The sequence below is a fragment of the Eulemur rufifrons genome, chromosome 7, assembly GCF_041146395.1.
Source record: "Eulemur rufifrons isolate Redbay chromosome 7, OSU_ERuf_1, whole genome shotgun sequence".
NCBI lineage: Eukaryota > Metazoa > Chordata > Mammalia > Primates > Lemuridae > Eulemur > Eulemur rufifrons.
The window spans coordinates 265773615-265794469 of record NC_090989.1 but is presented as its reverse complement, the minus strand read 5'-3'; the positions used below and the strand labels follow the sequence as shown (position 1 = coordinate 265794469).

Here is a 20855-nt window from a genome sequence, read left to right as displayed (position 1 = left end):
GTATGGTGTCAGTTTCACTCTTGGGTGATATTGGATGGTCCTTTGATTGAAACTCTGTAAATTCAGATTATGATTCTATGATACCAAGGACTCAATATTCATTGAGTACCTGGGATTTTGTAGCTTCAATCCAAAAATGCATTTTGGTGCTATCTTCTAATTTAACTAATTTAACTCCTTTCTCCTGTGCATTCTACTGTTTTTTGGTGTGTATATTGCTGATGATGGTGTGTGATATCTTAATTCATTTAGGTGGAATTTTGAGTGATGCAATATTTTATGAACCAGAATTTAACTTTAGACCACATTTTGATTGACTTTCGCTATTTCACATATATTTATTTCTTAAGAGTGTAGAGAAATGGAAAATTGGGAGATTGGAAGAATTGTTTAGAAGAACAATGAGGACATTGCTTATTCTCTCCTAGATTGTCTAACTCTTAGAGCTTTTGGGGCTGTGATCGACATGTTAGTATCATTATGATATATTGAAGACAAACAGGTCAAACCACAAATTCTAGGGTAGTGACTTAAATAAAGAACATACACATCCAAATGAGCATTGTTCTTCTAAGTAATTAGCTATTTGGGGTGGATCTTAACTATTGTACATTGGACTTTTATGCAGTCTCAACTCTTGCATTGTGTATATTATCTCTTGCATTGTGTATATTATCTCCTCTGAGCCAGCTTTCATAAGCTGAAGTAACCCTCTGCTCATCACCTAGTAAAACTGATTTCTAACTGGGTGTCTGCCAGCTGCAGTCTTTGGGGGAAAGGGCCTCCTTGGGGTGTGGGAATGTTTGTGGACCTCAGTGTGTCAGGAGTCTGGCACTTAATTAATGAAATCTAGGGTACAGATGAGGACTGCTGTCTTGTGACCTGGCCCAACCCTGCCAGGCTACCACTATGACTTCTCTCCCTTTCTGTGTGGGTGGTGGGAGGAGAGGGCAGTGATGGGGCTGGGGTGGGGGCACTGTGAGCAGGGAGGGGCAGCCTTGTTATGGGCTTATGCTGGGTTGGTAGGGGGTTTGAAATAGCCTGGCATCGTATGCCAGAGGCCAGGACTTCAGAAGTGGCAGAGGAAGAAAGACTCTTAAAGGGCCTAGTCACTAGTACATCCAGAGGCAGGGGCTTCCAGATTGGGGCATATGCCTGGGTCCTGGGGAATGGGAGCAGACTGTCAGACTAAGCGGGGACAGGAAGATGATCTGTCTGATTGCCTTAGTTCTGGGAGCACCGTTACTAGCAGGGAGTGCATCAGCAGGGACCTCCTGCTCAGGACCTCATTACCTGTGAAGGTTCTCATTGCTGCCCCTTGGGCTGCCCTGGCTGGAACCAGGCAACTCCCACAAGAACCATGATAGATTATCTCTTTCTGGGAATGGATCTCCCCACCCCCAACTTATTATATTTGTCTTCACTGCTGGCCTACTTGACATTCTCCTTTTTAGTTCATTTTCATTTAATGAGTTCCTTGAAAAGGCTGGGGGTTGGGGGACAAGCCTGTATTTAAAAACATGGAGGAGTAAATTTCTAGACACTAATTCTTACAGAAGCATCCTCCTGGCCTCACTTAGATTTTGCCAAATATTATAGTGGCTTTTGGTGAATTGAAATGGTATTTAGGTAATCCTAGCACTCTGGGAGGCCGAGGTGGGTGGATTGCTCAAGGTCAGGAGTTCGAGACCAGCCTGAGCAAGAGCGAGACCCCGTCTCTACTAAAAAAAATAGAAAGAAATTATCTGGCCAACTAAAATATATATAGAAAAAATTAGCCGGGCATGGTGGCGCATGCCTGTACTCTCAGCTACTCGGGAGGCTGAGGTTGTAGGATCGCTTGAGCCCAGGAGTTTGAGGTTGCTGTGAGCTAGGCTGACGCCACGGCACTCACTCTAGCCCAGGCAACAAAGCGAGACTCTGCCTCAAAAAAAACCAAAAAACAAAAACCAAAAAAAAACGAAATGGTATTTAGGAACCAAATAGTTGAAGGGACTTTACCAGTTAGTACCTGGTTAGATTTATAATTCACAGGATTGATCTACCACAGAATATTGAGTATTACATACAAATCTAGATGCCAGCCCAGGGTAAACTCCTAATTGCAGTGATTGTCAAAAGTCCAGAGGTGCTCATTCTCTTCCCTGTCCCCTAGCCTGACATTTCCAAGTTCTGTGAATTTCCTATATTTTAATTCCTTATGCTTTTCTTAGTTTCTGGGCTCCCATTTCTGAAAATGTTGCTTTGGTTCCAACCATGACAGCTTGGACATGAAATCCACCTGTTTCATTGGTTTACACACGTGCTCGCGCGCTCGCGCTCGCTCTCTCGCTCGCTCTCTCTCTCTCTCCTTCCCTCCCTTCCTTTCCCAAGCATTTCAGGAGTTAACTCCTGAAGATTTGGTGAGTCATAGGGAAAGAAGTTGCTGTAAGAGTGCTTAATTTTCTGCCCTTTCACTGGTCCCCTCTCTGTGTTGTCTTCTCTCCTTCCCTCTGCAGAACTGCTACACCCCTCCTGGTTTGGAGCAGGATAGTTCTGCCACACAATCGGACCTTCAGGAATCTTTCTTTTTAATTTTTTAAAACCCCTGAGCACTTGTCATGGCATCAAAAACATCTAGTCCCTTTTCCAAGAGATTGTGATGCCAGGTGTTTTATAAATTACCACCAATTCCCTCCTTTCCCTTGCTGTAGATGTTATAATAGATGTATAAACTTCTTAATAGGTATTCTAATGCATGGGGAATTGATATTTGATACATTCAACAAGTATCTGAGCGGCCGGGCGTGGTGGCTCATGCCTGTAATCCTGGCACTCTGGGAGGCCAAGACAGGAGGATCGCTTGAGGTCAGGAGTTTGAGAACAACAAGAGTGAGACCCTATCTCTACTAAAAATAGAAAAAATTAGCCAAGCAATTAAAAATAGAAACAAAAATTAGATGGGTGTGGTGGTGATCTCCTGTAGTCCCAGCTACTGGGGAGGTTGAGGCAGGAGGATCACTTGAGCCCAAGAGTTTGAGGTTGCTGTGAGCTAGGCTGATGCCATGGCACTCTAGCCCAGGCAACAGAGTGAAACTCTGTCTCAAAAAAAAAAAACCAACCAAAAAATGAAAAAAAAAAAAAAAAAAACCCCAAAAACAATAACAACAACAACAAAAAAAACAAGTATTTGAACAACTACTCCCTGTAGAGCATTGAGTTAAGTACTGGGACACAAAGAGACCACTAAGTCACAGTTTCTCCACTGGGACAGCTGGAGACACGAGTAGGCAGTCAGTTGGAGTCAGATTCAAATCACACCTCCAATTGCTGCTATGGTCTAAGGAAGGGAAGACTGGACAGTTACATGACATATAGCAAAAGATAATGAGACCAGGGGAAGTACAGGAAAGGTCTGTGGGAGTCCATAGGGCCGGGATGAGAGGGAGGCGTGTGCACGTGCACACACACATATGGGTACACACGGTCACCCAGCATGTGGTATTTGAGCTGGATCTTGGATGTATGGAGATGGAGTAGTCTGGAGAGGGTGAGAGAGTATTTCTCGTTTAGTGACTTGCTTGCTCAAAGAAATTGGGTCAGGAGAATTTACAGTATACTCAAGAAGCTTTTGGGATTTGGATGGCTGTTGGGGAGTGGCTGGGTGCATGGTTGAGAAGGTCCCCGGGGCTACGTTGGCCCACTCTGATCTGATGTTTCACCCTGGGCATGTGATAGCTGCTTATTTTTTTAATGGACTCTTGGAGGTATGTCTTTTTTTCTTCTTGGCAAAGACCTTCCAATTTTCTTTGGACCCAGTTCTAAGCTGGCTTACGCAAAAATGGGACACGTATGAAGAATCAGGATGTCGTATGGAACCAAAAGGGACCTTCAGGAGGGGTTTGGAACCAGAGACTAGAAGTCCTTCAGATTTTCTTCCAGCTTCTCCTCTCAGTGCGTCCTTGCCTGCCTTTATTCAGACCAACTTCCTCTGATTTTGTGCTCCACAGGCAGGCTAAAGATGCCCATGTCATGTGAGCTTACTCTTATAGTCCAGGCTCTTAAAGGAGGCTTGACTGGTTTCAATTCTGAATATCTGAGAAAGGGATGAATCGTGTCAGGGACCCAACCCTGACACTTTGGCTGTGGTCAGGCTACAAAGTCATGTTGTACATAGTTGTCTAGTAAGATTCCAGTGTCTTCTCCACCCACTTTTCTTTGCTTAAACCATGCTATAATTTAGTATGCCAGAAGGAGCGTTGAATTTGGAGTTGGATTGCCTAGGGAGTTTTTTTTTTTTTTTTTTTTTTGAGACAGAGTCTCACTCTGTTGCCAAGGCTGTAGTGCTGTGGTGTCAGCCTAGCTCATAGCAACCTCAAACTCCTGGGCTCAAGCGAGCCTCTTGCCTTAGCCTCCCAAGTAGCTGGGAATATAGGCACGAGCCATCATGCCCGGCTAATTTTTTCTATTTTTAGTTGCCTGGCTATTTTTTTTCCTATTTTTAGTAGAGAAGGGCTCTCGCTCTTGCTCAGGCTGGCATTGAACTGCTGATCTCAAGTGATCCTCCTGCCTCAGCCTCCCAGAGTGCTAGGATTAGAGGCGTGAGCCACTGCACCCGGCCATGCCTAGGGTTTGAATCCTAGCCTTGCCACTTAGTAGCTTTGTAATCTTGGTCAATAGAATGTTTTCTCAGCTGTTTCCTTATCTGTAAATTTGAGCTAATGCCACCTACTTCGGCAGACAGTATTTTATAGGGAGGGTACTGTGTTCTGTTGTGTACTTGGAGAGTAAAATCCTCTCTGGGTTCAACTTCTGATTGTGTGTCTCATTAGCTTGATGATCTTTGGCAAATCAGGTCACAAGTCTCAGTTTTTCATCTATAAATGCAGCTTACGATGGTTTTCTGATGCTCAAAAGGCCACAGGAAGCTGATTTGTAACTATGATATATATACATATATGTGAATCAGAAGAAAGTAAATATTACAGTCTGGTATATTTCTATGATAACTTGACAGATCTATCTTAAAATACCCTGTAGCTTTAGATTATTATTAATAATTAATTTATGATGTGATGGGCAGTGGCCTAGGTATTTTCAGCTTTCCTTTCAATCTCAGCTTCTCCATAAGACCTCTAACCTGATGTACATTTTAAAATTTACTCTCATATTCATGAAAATAATATTCTTTGTAGAAAATGTAAGCAACCTTAAAAAAATTTGAAACTTGTCACTGAGAAATAACCATTTTTTCATTTCTAATTCACACAAGTAATTCATGCTCATGGTGTAAATTCATAATGACATAAAATTGAACAAACCAACCAAAAAGAATCCTCTGAAATTCCACTACACAGGGATAATCACTACCTTAAACATAGTCCTTTCTCTATTCCTTTTGACAGTGTAGGCCTTTCTTACATAATTTCTAAGGAATGTTTTGATGTTCAAGTTGTCCTGTAAAGGTGATACAACTAAGGAAACTGCTTTATTGCTTTTTCTTTTCTTTTTTTTTGTTTTACATGCTTTTCTCACAAGTAATGATGTGAGTGCAGAATCAGTAATTGTAGGTATATTGTCTTTTCTAGTCCTATGAGAAAATAGCTTTTTCTCGCTAACACAGAAGTCAAAGTTGTATTTTTTGGAGCAGTCTGAAGAATAAGTGATTTTTGTGGACAGTATTTCTTAGGAATAATGTTTTCAGAAGTATCAATGGCTAAAGCTGGGTGACTCTTTACTGGTCATTTCTTCCTTGTGGGAGTAGGAGGAGGGAGGGTTCCTGCTATGTTTTTAGATAGAGAAGCTAAAGACAGGTGAATAATATGAATTAGAGAATTATTTAAAGGGAAGCAAATGAATATATTTATGTTTTTGTAGATTTTTTTTTCCCTTCGTGAATACAGTAGTTGACATGAGCTAAACTGGAAATCCTGTTTTGTTTTGTTTTGTAATCTAAGATTACTGGGGTTCTGATACTTTTCATTTGAGAACAAATGTTCTTATTTCACATTCTTTAAGGTTTCTTTCAAGCTTTAAAGTTTTGTGATTTAAGTTTTTTTCCTTATTCTTGAAACATGGATTCTTTAAAAAAAATTTGCTCTGTATACTATTTTTTCTAATCAAAAAAGAAATACATTTTCACTGAAGAATATTTAAAAAGTACATGAAAGTGTCAAGCAAAATCCGTGTATTTTTTCCCTTTTTGCATATTTATATCATAAAACAAAATTATTATGGCATATATATCCTTAAAATAATGAACTATTTCAAGTATGAGGAAAAGTGTAGAGAGTAATCTTACGAACATTTATGTATGTCCTACCCATCTTTGTCAAATCTTTACATTTTTTGTGATTAGCTTCAGGTCTTGTGTTTTGTTTTATTTTTTTAAAGAAAGAAACATTACAGATACAATTAAAACACCCTGTGTTAGTCCTTAACATCCCATTTTTCTTTTCTTCCCTTTTTCACTCTCATCTCCCCTCACCTCCTCCTCTTCTCCCTTCTGGTCCAGAGGTTGCCATTACTGTGATGTATATATCATGTGCGATATATATATTGCATTTTAAAACTTTCCGTAACTGTGGCTGGGTGTGGTGGCTCAAGTCTGTAATCCTAACACTCTGGGAGGCTGAGGCGGCAGGATTGTTGAGGTCAGGAGTTAGAGACCAGCGTGAGCAAGAGTGAGACCCTGTCTGTATTAAAAATAGAAAAAATTAGCAGGGTGTGGTGGTGCATACCTGTAGTCCCAGCTACTTGAGGCTGAGGCAAGAGGATCACTTCAGCCCAGGAGTTTGAGGTTGCTGTGAGTTAGGCTGATGCCACGGTACTCTAGCCCGGGTGACAGAGTGAGACTCTGTCTCAAAAAAAAAAAAAAACCTTTCCATAAATGGAACCATACTGTACATATCGTTCTGCAAATTTGCTTTCTTTGAGCTCAGATTTTTCAGATATAATTCTGTTGGCCCATGTGACATGTAGGCCTTGTTTATTTCCATTGTTGTAAGACCCTGCCACAATTTCTTTATCTGTTCTCCTGTGGACTGATACTTAGATTGTTTCTGTTTTTTTGCTTTTACTAACCTTGTGGCTGTGAACACTTTCATACATGTGTCCTTGTGTTTGTCTTTCCTGGGGAGAGTTTTTTCCCAGGACAGTGCTACACAAAGTGTGGTTTGAAGACAATGGAATTACTTCCTGCAAATAAGGAACTTGCATCAAAGTGTAAATGAACTATCATTGTTAATTTATTTAACACTTCTTATCCTAGTAAGACTTTCTCAGTGATGGAAGGAAGTGTTCCTTATCTCTTTGCTGACTGGTGACAGTTTGTAGTTGGGCTACTTTGCATGGTAGAATTGCTAGGTTGTTGGATATGTCCTTCCTCAGTTCTACTAGAGGTGACTTTACTACAGAATTGTTCTTCAGAGATTATATCAGGGTGTGCCCCATCTGTGGTGAACTAGAGTTCCTATTGGTTTGTTTCTAGTCTTTGCCTAAATTTGGTACTGTTAAATTTGAAAAAAATTTTTCTGATGTGAAAGGTGTGAAATAGCATCTCATTGTGGTATTAATTTTGCATATTTCTGATTAGTGTGATTGAGCATCCTTTTATGTGTTATTCACGATTTGGGTTTATTCTTCTCTGAATTGCCTGATATATTTCCATTAAAAATTAGATTCATTTGGTATTTCCTGACATAAAGGTTTTTTGCTTTTTAAATTTTTTTTTGAGACAGTTTTGCTCTGTCGCTCTGGCCTAGAGTGCAGTGGTGTTGTCATAGCTCACTGCAACCTCAAACTTCTGGGCTCAAGCCATCCTCCTGCCTCAGCCTCCCAAGTAGCTGGGTCTACAGGCATGCACTACCACACCTGGCTAATTTTTTCAATTTTTTTTGTAGATATGGCGTCTTGCTCTTGCCTAGGCTGATCTCTAACTCCTGATCTCAAGGAATCCTCCCGCCTTGGCCTTCTAGAGTGCTAGGATTACAGGTGTGAGCCACCACACTTGGCCCTGACATGCAGTTTTTTAAGTATTTTATATAGTCAATTCCTTTTCACTTAAAAGCATTGTAGCTATTGGTGGCTTATCATTTTACTTTATGGTATGTTTTATGTTTTTAATCTTCATTAGTTTTTTATTCTTTGTGCTTGAGTTTTAATTTTCCTTTCTCAATTTTCTTTTAAAAGCCTTAAAATCATGCTTTTTACACTTATGTCATTAATCTTGTGAGTGATTTTTGGGGGGTATTTTTTTCTATATGGGAAAACAAATTTTTTCAGTATTTCATCAAATAGTCCATTTTTTTTTCAGTGATTCTTAATGCCATTTTTGTCAATCACAAGTTTCCACATATCTCCAGTTCTCTTTCTGTGTTCTCTATTTTAATTTATTGATTTTCCCATTTGTGTGCTTTTATTACACACAGTCTTAGATATTATAGGTTATAATAAGTCTTGAAATCTGGTAGGACCAATCCTACCTCACTATTGAAAATTGTCAGTCATTCCTGGCTCTTTGTTATTCCATATTCTGTTCCATTCATATTCTATATGAATCTGTGCTGACTTCAGCAGCACATATACTAAAATAGAAATGATACAGAGCATATTAGCCTGGCTCTTTAAATTAAAAAAAAAATATTCTATGTTTTTCAACTTTCATGAAGAACTGTGTTGTCTGTGGAGAATATTCGGTTGTGGGGCTTGTTATCTTTGCAGTGTTGAGTTTATTTGTGGGCATTAAGTGCTGTTTAGCAGGTATTTCTGGTTCTCTCTTTTGAGCACAAAATAGAATTTAGTGCTTGATGTCCTTTTATTTGGGGACAGAGTGAGAGGCATTGATTTGTTTCACCAGTGAGCTGAGCAGAAGGGTTGGGGATATAGCACAGCAGTGTCCAAGATGGCGTTGGCTCTATCAGCCCAACTGCAGTGAGCAGAGTCCTTCTCCTGACCTATGATTGATGAGTAATCTAAGTGAGAACTAATGTTTGTTCTTTTTAAGCCATGGCAAGTTTGGGGTTATTATCACAGAATAACCTAACTTGTCCTGACATGGAAATCCATGAATATTATTCTTCTACATTAATTTAGACCTAATCCTATGAATTATAGTTAAGATTATAATTTTCTCTGTAAAGGACTATGACACGTTTTGTTAGATTTCTAGATACTTAATAGTTTTATTACCATTGTAGATTATATATTTTTAAAAACAATCAGTGTCCAATCGTTTGTTCTCATTTATCTCAGTTGACTTCTGTACTCTGATCTTGTATGCAACATAATTAACTTCTACATACTCTGTCTCATAAATATCATATAATCTGTAAATATTGATACTGTTTAGTATCTCCTATTTTCAGATTGCATTGTCTAGAACCTCTAGTTCAGTTTGCTTAGAAGTGGTGATAGTGTACATTTTTGTCTTGTTTCTGGTTTTGTATGAGGTATAATATTTGCTGTAGGTTTTACATGGATACTTCTTTTTAGATTATGGAAGTCTCCTTCAGTGCTTATTTCCAACTACACATTTATAAAGTCTGCTCTGTGAGACAGATTCTGCAAACTCTGTTTCCCAGACTCCTGTTCTATCTAGCTTCCTGTTTTAAGATATCTTTTCCTATCTCAAGGTAGTGAGAATATCCTTTTTTTCTCTAGAAATTTTATTGTTTTACTTTTCACATTTAGATTATGATCCATCTGGAATTGATTCTCTTTTATGTATGTTGTGAGGTGGGGATTAAGTTTTATTTTCTCATATGGTATACAATTGATCTAACACTGTTTATTGAAAAGATGAGCATTTACCCACTGCATTGCAGTGGCACCTTTGTTGTAAATCAGGTGCCTGTATACGTGTTGGTCTTTTATGGATTTTCTATTTTTGTTCAACTAGTCTATTTATTTTTGCACCATACTGTACTTTTTTCCCTTTATTATGCCACTCATTTCCTTTGACTAGATAATACTGCACTTTTAATTACTGTACTTTTCGTAATCCTTGAAATCTGCTCATCTAAGTCCTCTAGCTATTTTTCCTCTTCAAGATCATTTTGGCAAATCTTGGCCCTTTGCATTTCTTTATAAATTGTAAAATCAGCTTTTTATTTTTTTCTAGTAATGTCCACATTTGTAAAATATTTAATTTGTCCACATTTAAAAAATTTTTAAATTTATTTGTATTTTAATTTTTTTTAGAGATAGAGTCTTGTCATGTTGCCTAGACTGGCCTTGAATTCCTGGGCTCAGGAGATTCTCCCAAGTAGCTGGAATTACAGGCCCAAGCCACTGCGCCTGGACGGATGTGAATTTGATCAAATGCCTTTTCTAAATATGTTGAGATGATCACATGATTGGGATTCTTTATTCCGTTAATGTGGTTAATTATACTGATTTTAAATGTTAAACCAACTTTGTATCCTTGTAATAAATCTTATTTTGTCATGGTGTATTATCCTTTTTATATATCACTGGATTTGAAATGCTGTTATTTTACTTATTTTGTTATGATTTAAATATTTATTTGCCTCTGTGTTCATGCGAAATATATCTTATTTGCTTCTGTGTTTCTTTCTTGGGATACCCTTGTTTGGTATCAGGGCTATTCTGGCCTCTTAAAACAACAGTAGGGAAGTGTTTCCCCTCTTCCTCCTCATCTTTTAGTGTTCTTTGGAAGAAGTTATAAAGGAGAATTTACCAGTAAAGTCTTCGCATTTTTCTTTGTGGGGAGGTTTTTAAATAATGCCTTCAATATTTGCAGTAATTTAAAGTGACTCTTGTTTTTTAAAGCAGGATTTATAATCACAAGTTATATCATTGTGGTCTGTCTTTGGAAGTAATTAAAAAAACCTTTAAAATCATGTAAATATGACTTTGTGCTAAGTTATGCCTCTATATGATTGCCTTTGTGTCTCTGAGGTATTGTCATATGGGATTTTAGCTTTCTGACTTGGGTTTATTTTCCTGGCTGGTAGTAAATGGGGATATGAACTACCCAGCATAGAGTTCCTACTGTAGGTGAGTTTCTAGGTACAGTTCATGTTCTGCTCCCAGCTGATGGAATGTGTATTCTCAAATATTTGATAGACTCCTAATTTATTTATTTTTGTAGTAGCTGTCAACTTTATTTAAAAAGGAGGTAAAATTAAAGAAATAATAACGAAGTATATGTATAGAGCATATTAAGTGTTTTATGTAATTGTTCAGCCAAACCTAACAGGTTAAGGGCACAGTCCTCCACAAGACTCTGCTCACTTCAGACACCACCCACAAGTTCAGGCATTCCTAGGGCTACCCTCACTTCTGACCAGCTGGCTACAAATTTGGGGGCCCTCATGGACTCACACAGGTTTAATAATTTGTTAGAATGACTTAGAACTCAGGAGTCAGTGTGGGTTAGTGCTGCTAGGAAAGCCCTATATTTATGATCACAGTTTATAGCAAAAGGATACAAGTTAGAACCAGCCAAAGGGAGAGACATGTAGGGCAAGGCCTGGGAGGGTGCCAGGCATGAAGCTTCTCTTGTCTCACGTAACTCTCCCAACACATTGATGTGTGACAGTATGCACAGAATATTGCTGACCAGAGAAGCTCACCAGCTCACCCAAGCTTTGGTGTCTAGGGTTTTTATTAACCAGGCATGATTGATTGAATCATTGCCCATGTGACTCAGTTTCTAGCCCCCTCCCCTTATCACCTGACTCAAAGCTGCAACCTTCTAAACATATGGTTGGTCTTTCTAGTGCGGTCAGCTCCCATCCTGAGTTATTTCTTTGAATAGACTCTCTGGGGGCCCACCATGAGTTACTGCCTTAGCGTAAGCTATCAGATACAGTTAGAGGGGCCCACCATGAATAACGAGGCTTTCCAATCACTGGGGAAATTCCATAGGTTTAGAGGTGGTTACCTCCCAGGAACAGGGACAGAGGTCAGTGAAAGTCTTTATTGCACAATAATATAAAAACTACACGTGTAATATGATAGCTGTATATAATAGGTAATGTTTCACATGCATGTTTCATCCTCACAACATCCTTATGAAGCAGTCTTTATAGATAAGGAAAATAACCTCAGAGAGGTTTAGTTATTAACTAAAAGCAGTAAGTAATATATCTGCATGTAGGTACATTGGCTCCATTATATCTCATAGATGTGCAGTCCCCAATCCCTGGGCCACCGCAGACCAGTATTGGTCTGTGGCCTGTTAGGAACTGGGCGGCACAGCAGGAGGTGAGTAGCTGGTGAGCGAGGGAAGCATCATCTGTCTTTACAGCTGCTTTCCATTGCTCACATCACCACCTGAGCTCTGCCTCCTGGTAGATCAGCGGTGGCATTAGATTATCATAGGAGTGCAAACCCTACCGTAAGCCACATGCAAGGGATCTAGGTTGCACACTCCTTATGAGAATCTAACACCTGATGATCTCAGGTGGGGCTGAGGTGGTGATTCTAGCGCTGGGGACTGGCTGCAAATACAGATTATTATTAGCAGAGAAGTTTGACTGCACAGAGACCATAGTAAATCAAAAGCCTATCAAACAGTGGCAAGTGACCATTAAGCTGCATCTGGTGGCAGGCTTGATAGTGGCAAGTGAGTTGATGTGCTTCAATCCTACTATTGTATCTGGTGGCAAGCTTTAAGTCATAATCCTACACTTATTTCAGTCTGCGCATGGCCTGCCCATTATTTTATTTATTACTTCTGTCCATGGCTCTTTCCTACACTGCTCACTTATCTCAGTCACGGTTTTGGTAAGCCCACAAGCTAACCCTAGCAAAAATGAGTAAAAAACAAATGTTGCTGGCGAGCTTCTTTTAAAAGGGGGAAAGACCCAATCATGAGACAGCAGAAGACTCTGAGACTGCCAACAAAATGAAAGCTGCATTTAAAAGAAAATACCAAGAGTCCTGTTTAAATTGTGGGTTTATTGCAACTGGTGATTCATATTCTCCAAGCCCACTTTGTGTAATAATGTGTGGCGACTGGCTATCCAAAGAAGCCATGAAACCTTCAAAACTGCTTTGCCACATGGAGACCAAACACCCTGCATTAAAAGATAAGCCTTTGGAGTTTTTCAAACAAAAAAACATAAACACAAAGAACAGAAGCAATTATTGAAGGCCACCACTTCATCAAATGTGTCTGCACTGAAAGCATCATTCTTAGTGGCTAACCACATCGCTAAAGTTAAGAAGCGCTTTACTATTGGTGAAGAGTTGATCCTGCCTGCTGCTAAGGACATTTTCTTTGAACTTTCAGGAGAGGCTGCAGTTCGAAAGGTGGCATGCGTTCCTCTTTCGGCTAGCACTATAGCTAGACTAATTGATGAAATAGCAGAGGATATCGAGGCACAATTGTTAGGTAAATTAATGAGTCACCATTGATGAGTCTACCGACATTGACAGCAAGGCAACAATGCTTGTTTTCGTGCGATATATTTTTCAGGAGGATGTGCATGGGGATATGTTATGTGCACTTTTGTTGCCAACCAGCACCACAGCTGCAGAACTATACAAGTCTTTGAATGATTGCATATCAGGAAAACTGAATTGGTCATTTTGTGTTGGTATATGCATGGATGGAGCCGCTGCCAAGACTGGACAGCTTTCTGGTTTCACTACTTGGGTCATGGAGGTCGCTTCTGAATGTGAGTCTGTGCACTGTATCATCCATAGAGAAATGCTGGCTAGCCTTTCTAGGTGACATTGAAAAATGTCATCTGAACTAAACAGCGTTTTGCAGGATGTGATTAAAAAATGATCAACTCCAACATGCCCTTAACTTTGTCTGCTCACGCAGCTCTGTGAGGAGATGGATGCAGAGCACACATGTCCTCCCTTATACACAGAAGTGAGATGGCTTTCTAAAGGTGGATCACTGGCCAGAGTTTTTGAGTTACGAGAGGCGCTCCAGAGATTTCTTGTAGAAAAACAGTCACCACTGGCAGCCTGTTTCAGTGACACAGAATGGGTCAGAAAACTTGCTTGCTTGTGTGACATATTCAGCCTGCTCAGTGAACTCAATCTGTCACTTCAGAGGAGAATGACAACTATGTTCAAGTCAGCAGATAAAATGGCTGCGTTTGAAGCCAAGTTGGAATTATGGGGGGTGACGAGTGAACATTGGGATTTTTGACATGTTTCAGACATTAGCAGAGATTTTGAAAGAGACTGAGCCAGGGCCTTCTTTCTCCCAGCTGGTGCATAATACCTATCTCAGTTTTCAAAAGAGTTTGAGTATTACTTCCCAACCACAAAAGACCCCTGAACTGGTAAGGAATGGATCCCTGACCCATTTGTGAATAAGCCAGGTGAATTGACTTTGTGCTAGAAGAGGATCAACTGCTTGATATTGCAAATGTCTGTAGCCTTAAAAGTATGTTTGAGATGGTGGCCTTAAAAGTATGTTTGAGACAACTTCAAATCTCCATACATTCTGGATTAAAGTTGCGGGGGAATATCCTGAGATTGCCACAAAAGCTCTGAAAAGCCTGCTTCCATTTCCAACATCCTATCTTTGTGAAGCAATATTTTCTGTAGTGACGCAACTAAAATGAGATTACGGAGTAGACTGGACATAAGCAACACACTTCGGGTGTCACTGTCTCCTGTCACCCCCAGATGGGACTATCTAGTTGCAGGAAAACAGGCTCAGGGCTCCCACTGATTCTGCATTATGGTGAGTTGTATAATTATTTCATTATATATTACAATGTAAAAATAATCAAAATAAAGTACACAATAGATGTTACGTGCTTGAATCATCCCCAAACCATCTCTACCCCCTACCCCCAGTCTGTGGAAAAATTGTCTTCCATGAGACCAGTCCCTTGTGCCAAAAAGGTTGGGGACCGCTGTTGAGAAAATCATTAGCTGGGTCTCACAAGGTTACAATAATAATAATATATAGTTTATGAATAATTGTCCATTTAAAATTGCTCCCCTAATATATGCAAGAGTCTTTTTATACTTTTTATGTGTGTTTTTCATATGTGTGTGTATGCACACAAAATCTAGATAGTTCTTTTGGCAGAAATATGCCTTAATTTGTTACTGTATTAGGTCATTAAATATGAAATGTCCGATTTTGAATCAAAAGTTTAGTTTATTATATCTCAAACAAGAAGCAGTACAATTAATCAAAGTATGTGCCTAAACTATCCATGCAGCTTTGCCATTTTAATAGTAGCTTGTTTATGCCAGCAGCGAAGAAGCCTGGAGGGCAAGTGGTGATGAAATCTCCAAGGAGTTTTCCACAGCTTGTTGAGAATTGAATATTTTTGCTTGCAAGAAGTGGTCCAAGCCTGGAAGAAGTGGTAGTTAGTTGGTACAAGGTCTGGTGATTATGGTGGATGACAGACAGTTTCCAAATTGAGCTTCTGTAATTTGAGCAACATTGTTTGTGTGACATGTGGTTGAGCATTGTCTTGCAAGAGGATTGGCCTGTCTCTGTTGACCAATCTTGGCTGCTTAATCACAAGCATCCTCATCATTTCGTCCAGTTGGTTGCAGTAGACATCCGCTATAATCGATTGACCAGATTTCATGAAGCTGTAAGTGGATAATACCAGCACTGGACCACCAAACAGATGCCATTAGCTTTTTTTGATAAGTATTTGGTTTTGGACTGTGTTTTGGCACTTCATCTTCATCCAACTATTCTGCTGAATGCTTGCAATTGTCAAAAAGAATCCACTTTTCATCACACGTAACAATATGGTATAGAAATGATTGGCCTTTATGTCATGACAGCACAGAAAGGCAAGCTTTGAGACGATTTCTCTTCTGAAGCTTGTTTAATTCATGTGGAACCCATCTATCCAGCTTCTTTACCTTGTCAGTTTGCTTGAAATGGTCCGATATTGTTGGAACAGTAACGTCAGACCTTGCTGCTAATTCACGCATAGGTTGAGATGGATTCACTTCCATTACAGCTTTTAGCTCATCATTATCCACTTTGGTCTCAGGTCGCCCACGTGGCTCATTTTCAAGATTAAAATCGCCAGAACGGAACTTCTCCACCCATCGTACTGTGCTTTCATTAGCCACATCCTTCCCAAACACTTCATTAATACTTTGAGCTGTCTGCGCAGCGTTGGTTGGTACCATGATGGAACTCATATTTGACAATAACATGAATTTTTGACTTATCCATGGTTTCACAAAAATTGCTCTAAAAACAAATTTGAAAGATAATAACAAACCAAAACATGCATTTAAAAGACTGAGGATGTACCTTCACAATAAAAATAAAACAAGAAGTGTCAAAGTGAAGTGTCAGAGATATCAACTGTCAAACTTAGTACTTAAGGAAATCAGACATTTCTTACTTAATAACCTTTTGAATAAAGAATACTTTACTAAATCACATTTGTAACTAAAGATTTGGAAAACCTTGGCTGTATACACTTGTATTTTTTCAGTCATTAGGCACTGGTGTAAATGCCATAGGGGAAGGATTTATTTTTGATTTGTTTGACTATGTGAGTTAGTGCTCTTACAAATTTGCATTCACTAACTTGAGTTGAGTCATTTACACTTTCTTCACGAAGTAGTTTATTTTGCCAGCTAGTTTTCTTCTGTTCTTCACCCTGACTATTTGCAAGCCTTCTCCTACTATTGTCACACCTCTGACTTGCCCTCTGCCCTCCGAATCTCACCAGAAGACACTGCCTTCTATTTTACAGAAATAGCAGAAGCCAATTAGAGGGGAATTCTTCCAGGCCCTTCCATAAAATTTTTAACTTTGATTTTTATCAACACCAGCCCTCCCTTTCTCCTCCTGTTAAAATGGCAGAGATGGCCTTCGTCCTATTTGTAATGTAATTCCTCAAAGCTTTGCTGAATCCTGACCACTCCCTTATTCTCAGGGTTCCATTGGAAGGATTTTCTCCCCTCTTCAATTCCTCTCTTTAATGGCTTTTTCCTCTTGCTATTTAAACATGCTCAGATCTTTCCTTTGATTGAAGCAATGAAAAGTCACAATCCTCCTCCTTTATACATAACTATAAGTGTTCTGAAGAGTTGTCACTTACTGAATTCCCCATGTCCTTTTTAATCTTCCACTCATTCCTGCACCCTGTACAGTCTGCTTTTGCCTTCACCACTTCATTGAAGCTGCTCGAGCCAAAGTCAGGTGTGAACACTCTGCTGCTGATAGCACTGGATTCTTTTCGCTTCTTATGTTGCATAATCTTTTCGTATCATTTCAGCTGATTGCTGTCTCCTGAGAAGATCTTTCTTTCCTTAATTCTTCTGACCCCATACTCAGTTTTCTTTTTGTCTGTTGCCTATCATTTCCTTTTTCAGACTCTCCTGCTTCTGTCCTTAAATTTAAGCTCTTGTTCTTAAATCGTCTGTCCTAGGCCTTCTGTTATTAATATTTTCTTTTTATGTGTACTTGTCTTGTACATGTGAGGTAAGCTTGGGGAACATCCATGCCTCTTTCCTCTTTATTGTTTATACCCAGGACCACCAACCTCTGACTCATAGTAGGATTTCCATGAATACTTAAATGAGTGACCTAGATAGGAGAGTGAGTACTTCATGGTGAAAGTAGGAGGACATTGGGAAAAGAGAGAAGAGGAGAGAATTTAGATGAGCAGGGAGGAGGAGGAGAAGGGTTGAATTACAATTTGTCATATTTGGAGTTAGCTTCTTATTCATAGTAGTGAGTTTTCTCTAGTATTTTTTCCTGACCTTTAAATTTGTGTATTTTTTCCGTTTTGTCATAAATACTGCCTGAATGAGACACATTCTCAGGAACCTTTGGACATTTCTCACACATAGAAAACTCCCTGTATAAGATGTAGTATGTATGGTTTAAGTGTCCTATAGAAAGTAGTGTCATTGTTGTAGACTCTTGCATAGTATAGACAAGGATGTTTAGACCAAAGGTCAAAAGACTCCATCCTAGTTCTTGCTCTGCTGCTAATTATATCTGTGACCTTTGGTGAGTCCTGAAAACTCACTGTGCTTTAGTGTCTTAAACAATCCTTCAGTCCTCTCCAACTCTGTGAGTCGAGTACAAATCTTTCAGAATTTTCAAGGTTTCAAAATAAATTTTACTATGACTTGGGCAGTAGTTACATGATTATTTATGATAATTTGTTAAACTGTACATATATATTTTGTTTTTCTGTATGTTTTACTACACAATGAAATGTATTTTAAAACTCCGCAAAAGACCAAATTTCCTATATCCTTTCATATACCAAAGAAAATTCCAGATGGATCAAAGATTTGAATGCAGAAAGCAAAATCATGAGCGTACTAGAAGAAAACAGATAAATATATGTGTCAGGGGTCTCCTGGACCACCCCCAGGTTCAGTGACTAGAAGGACTCACAGGACTCAGCATATATTTTTACTCTAGGCTAAGATTTATTATAGTAGAATCACCAAAGGGAAAAAAGGCATATGGGGTGAGTCTAGAGGAAAACAGGTACAAGTTTCTGAGAGTTCTCGCCCAGTGGAGTCACACAGAAAATGCTTAATTCCTCCAGATGTGAGCTGTGACAACACATGTGCAATTTTATCTACCCAGGATGTTCATTAGAGACTCAGTGCCCCAGGTTTTTATTGGGGGCTGGTCATGTTGGTACCCTCTGCCTAAGATGTACTAGAATTCCTCCCAGAAGGTAAGCTGATGTTCAGCATAAACCATATAGTTTGTAAAAACAGTTTAGACACAGTGAACCACTCTTACCAGTTCTGGGCAAATTTCCAGATGCCAGCCAAGGGCCATCCTTGACAAGCAGGCCTTTCTACAGGAGCAGTCATAGGTCTATGTTAACTCTTTTCTGTACAATATAATATTTTTAAAAATCTTGCAGTGAAAAAGGGTTTTCTAAGCATGACTAGAAGCTCAGAAATCATAAATGGAAGGGATGGTGAAATTAATTAATCAATTATTTTTGTTCTGTTTTTTTCCTTTAGAGATAGTCTCGCTGTGGCATTCAGGCTGGAATGCCGTGGCGCTTTTGTAGCTCACTGCAGCCTTGGACTCCTGGGCTTACATGACCTTCCCAAGTAGTGGGGACTACAGGAGTGCACAACTGTGCCTGGCTATAATTTAATTATATTAAAAAACTTAGATATGGAAAAGAAAAAAGTATGATAGAGGTCAGAAGGCAAATGAGGAAAAAGTATTTGTAACATTTGGGAGAAAAGGGGGAGATTTTTCCCAATATATAAAAGCTTTTACAAATCAGCAACTAAGAAGAATAATGGCAATTTGCTGAAGATAAATAAAAGTAATTTGCTGAAGAAGATATTTCAAGTGACCTCTAAATATCTGAAAAGGCACTTTACCTCAGTAAAAAAATAGATTAAAAAATATATTATTTACTTTTTATCATATTTAGCTAAGTCGGTTGAATTATTTTTGTAAGATTACTGAGTATAGGAGAGGTGATAGGGAAATTGGTGCTACATATACTGCCGGTGACATAAATTAGCCTTTTTGAAGGACATTTTCTCAAAATCAGTTCAACTTGATGGCACTCTGACCCTTTGACTCAGTAGTTCCATTTCTAGGGTTTCAGCTTATAGAAACCCATGCAAGCACACAGATACACATGGATAAGGATGTTCTTTGTTCTTTGTGGTACTATAAAACTGGTGCTATCACAAATGGAGGGTCATTAGTTAAATAAATTATACTACTTCCATAGACTAAGCAGTTGTTTGAAATACACATCATATGCACTATAATATCTTTCTAAATCTATAAAGTTCGGAGACATACTGCTCTGAGGGTTTTAAATGCAAGATTTTTATTACTTAAAAAAGCAAATGATAAAATAATACATGTCATATTCCAGTTTTTGTGTTAAATGTTAGGGTATGAATAAGAAAAAATAATAGTTCAGAATATATTCCCCACATTTAACATGATTATTTGAAGATATGGTAATGTCTCTAGTTTTCCTATAAGTGAAATTAATTTGATATGAGTTTGGATAGATAAATAACATCAAAATTGTGGGGAGGCTGGAACTGGCACCTGACTCTGAAGTAATGTTTGTCTATCTCAGTTCTTTCTGTAATGACCTGGAGAATCTCAGTTCCTGCAGCTAAAAACTGAGTCCTTGAGAAAGGTGGACTTTTGGTTGTATTCCTTCTTGTTTCTGAGTAAACCCCTTTGGGTCTTGGGTTTAATTTGCTTTGTCACTTTCATGAAGCTGTGTTTCCAGGGCAGAAGGGAAAGGACAGGGTTCATATTTCTTCTATGCCTTATTGTGTTTAGGATGTTATATTTTTTCTTTCTAATGAGGGAGAGTAAAAAAGTGCTGAGTACTGTACTGGGGGTGCATGGGAAGCACCCAAATGATTATGTGAACAATGAAAGGGGCCAGATATTCACCCCTTTTTAAAAAAATTTTGGCACCAATTTTCTAGGTCAGTTTATTATGAAGAGTTTGACCTTTTTCTGCCTTTGTCCACAGAATAATTCTTCAGTTCCTGTACCTCAACTTTTTAGGCAATTTCCACTGCCTTAAATGTGTCAGGCACTAAGGCAGCTGCACCTTCCACAAAGACTGTGGGTTGAATTCACCATTCCTAAGAACTCCTTTCACACCAACATTCAGCATTTATCAAATAGAATCATTAGGCCGGTGATCTCAGAACCCACCTGCCTGCCTTTCCTCCCTCCCTCCCTTGTTCTTTTCTTCCTTTATTATTAATTTTTTAAACTAAATTTGAGACTTTATTTGGATTTTACCAGTTTTTCCATTAATGTCATCTCCCCCCGGCGAAGATCCTATCCTAGGCACCATATAGTTGTGATGTCTTCCAGCCTCCTCTGATCTGGGACAGTTTTTTAGTCTTTTCGTGTTTTTCATGCTCTTGAAAGTTTTGAGGATTACTGG

General features: G+C 39.0%; 1 protein-coding gene across 5 annotated transcripts in view; it reads left to right on the top strand.

Moving 5' to 3' along the window:
* The window catches only part of ECPAS (Ecm29 proteasome adaptor and scaffold), a 114707-nt gene that overhangs the window by 10072 nt on the left and 83780 nt on the right, over positions 1–20855 (top strand). The window lies entirely within an intron of this gene.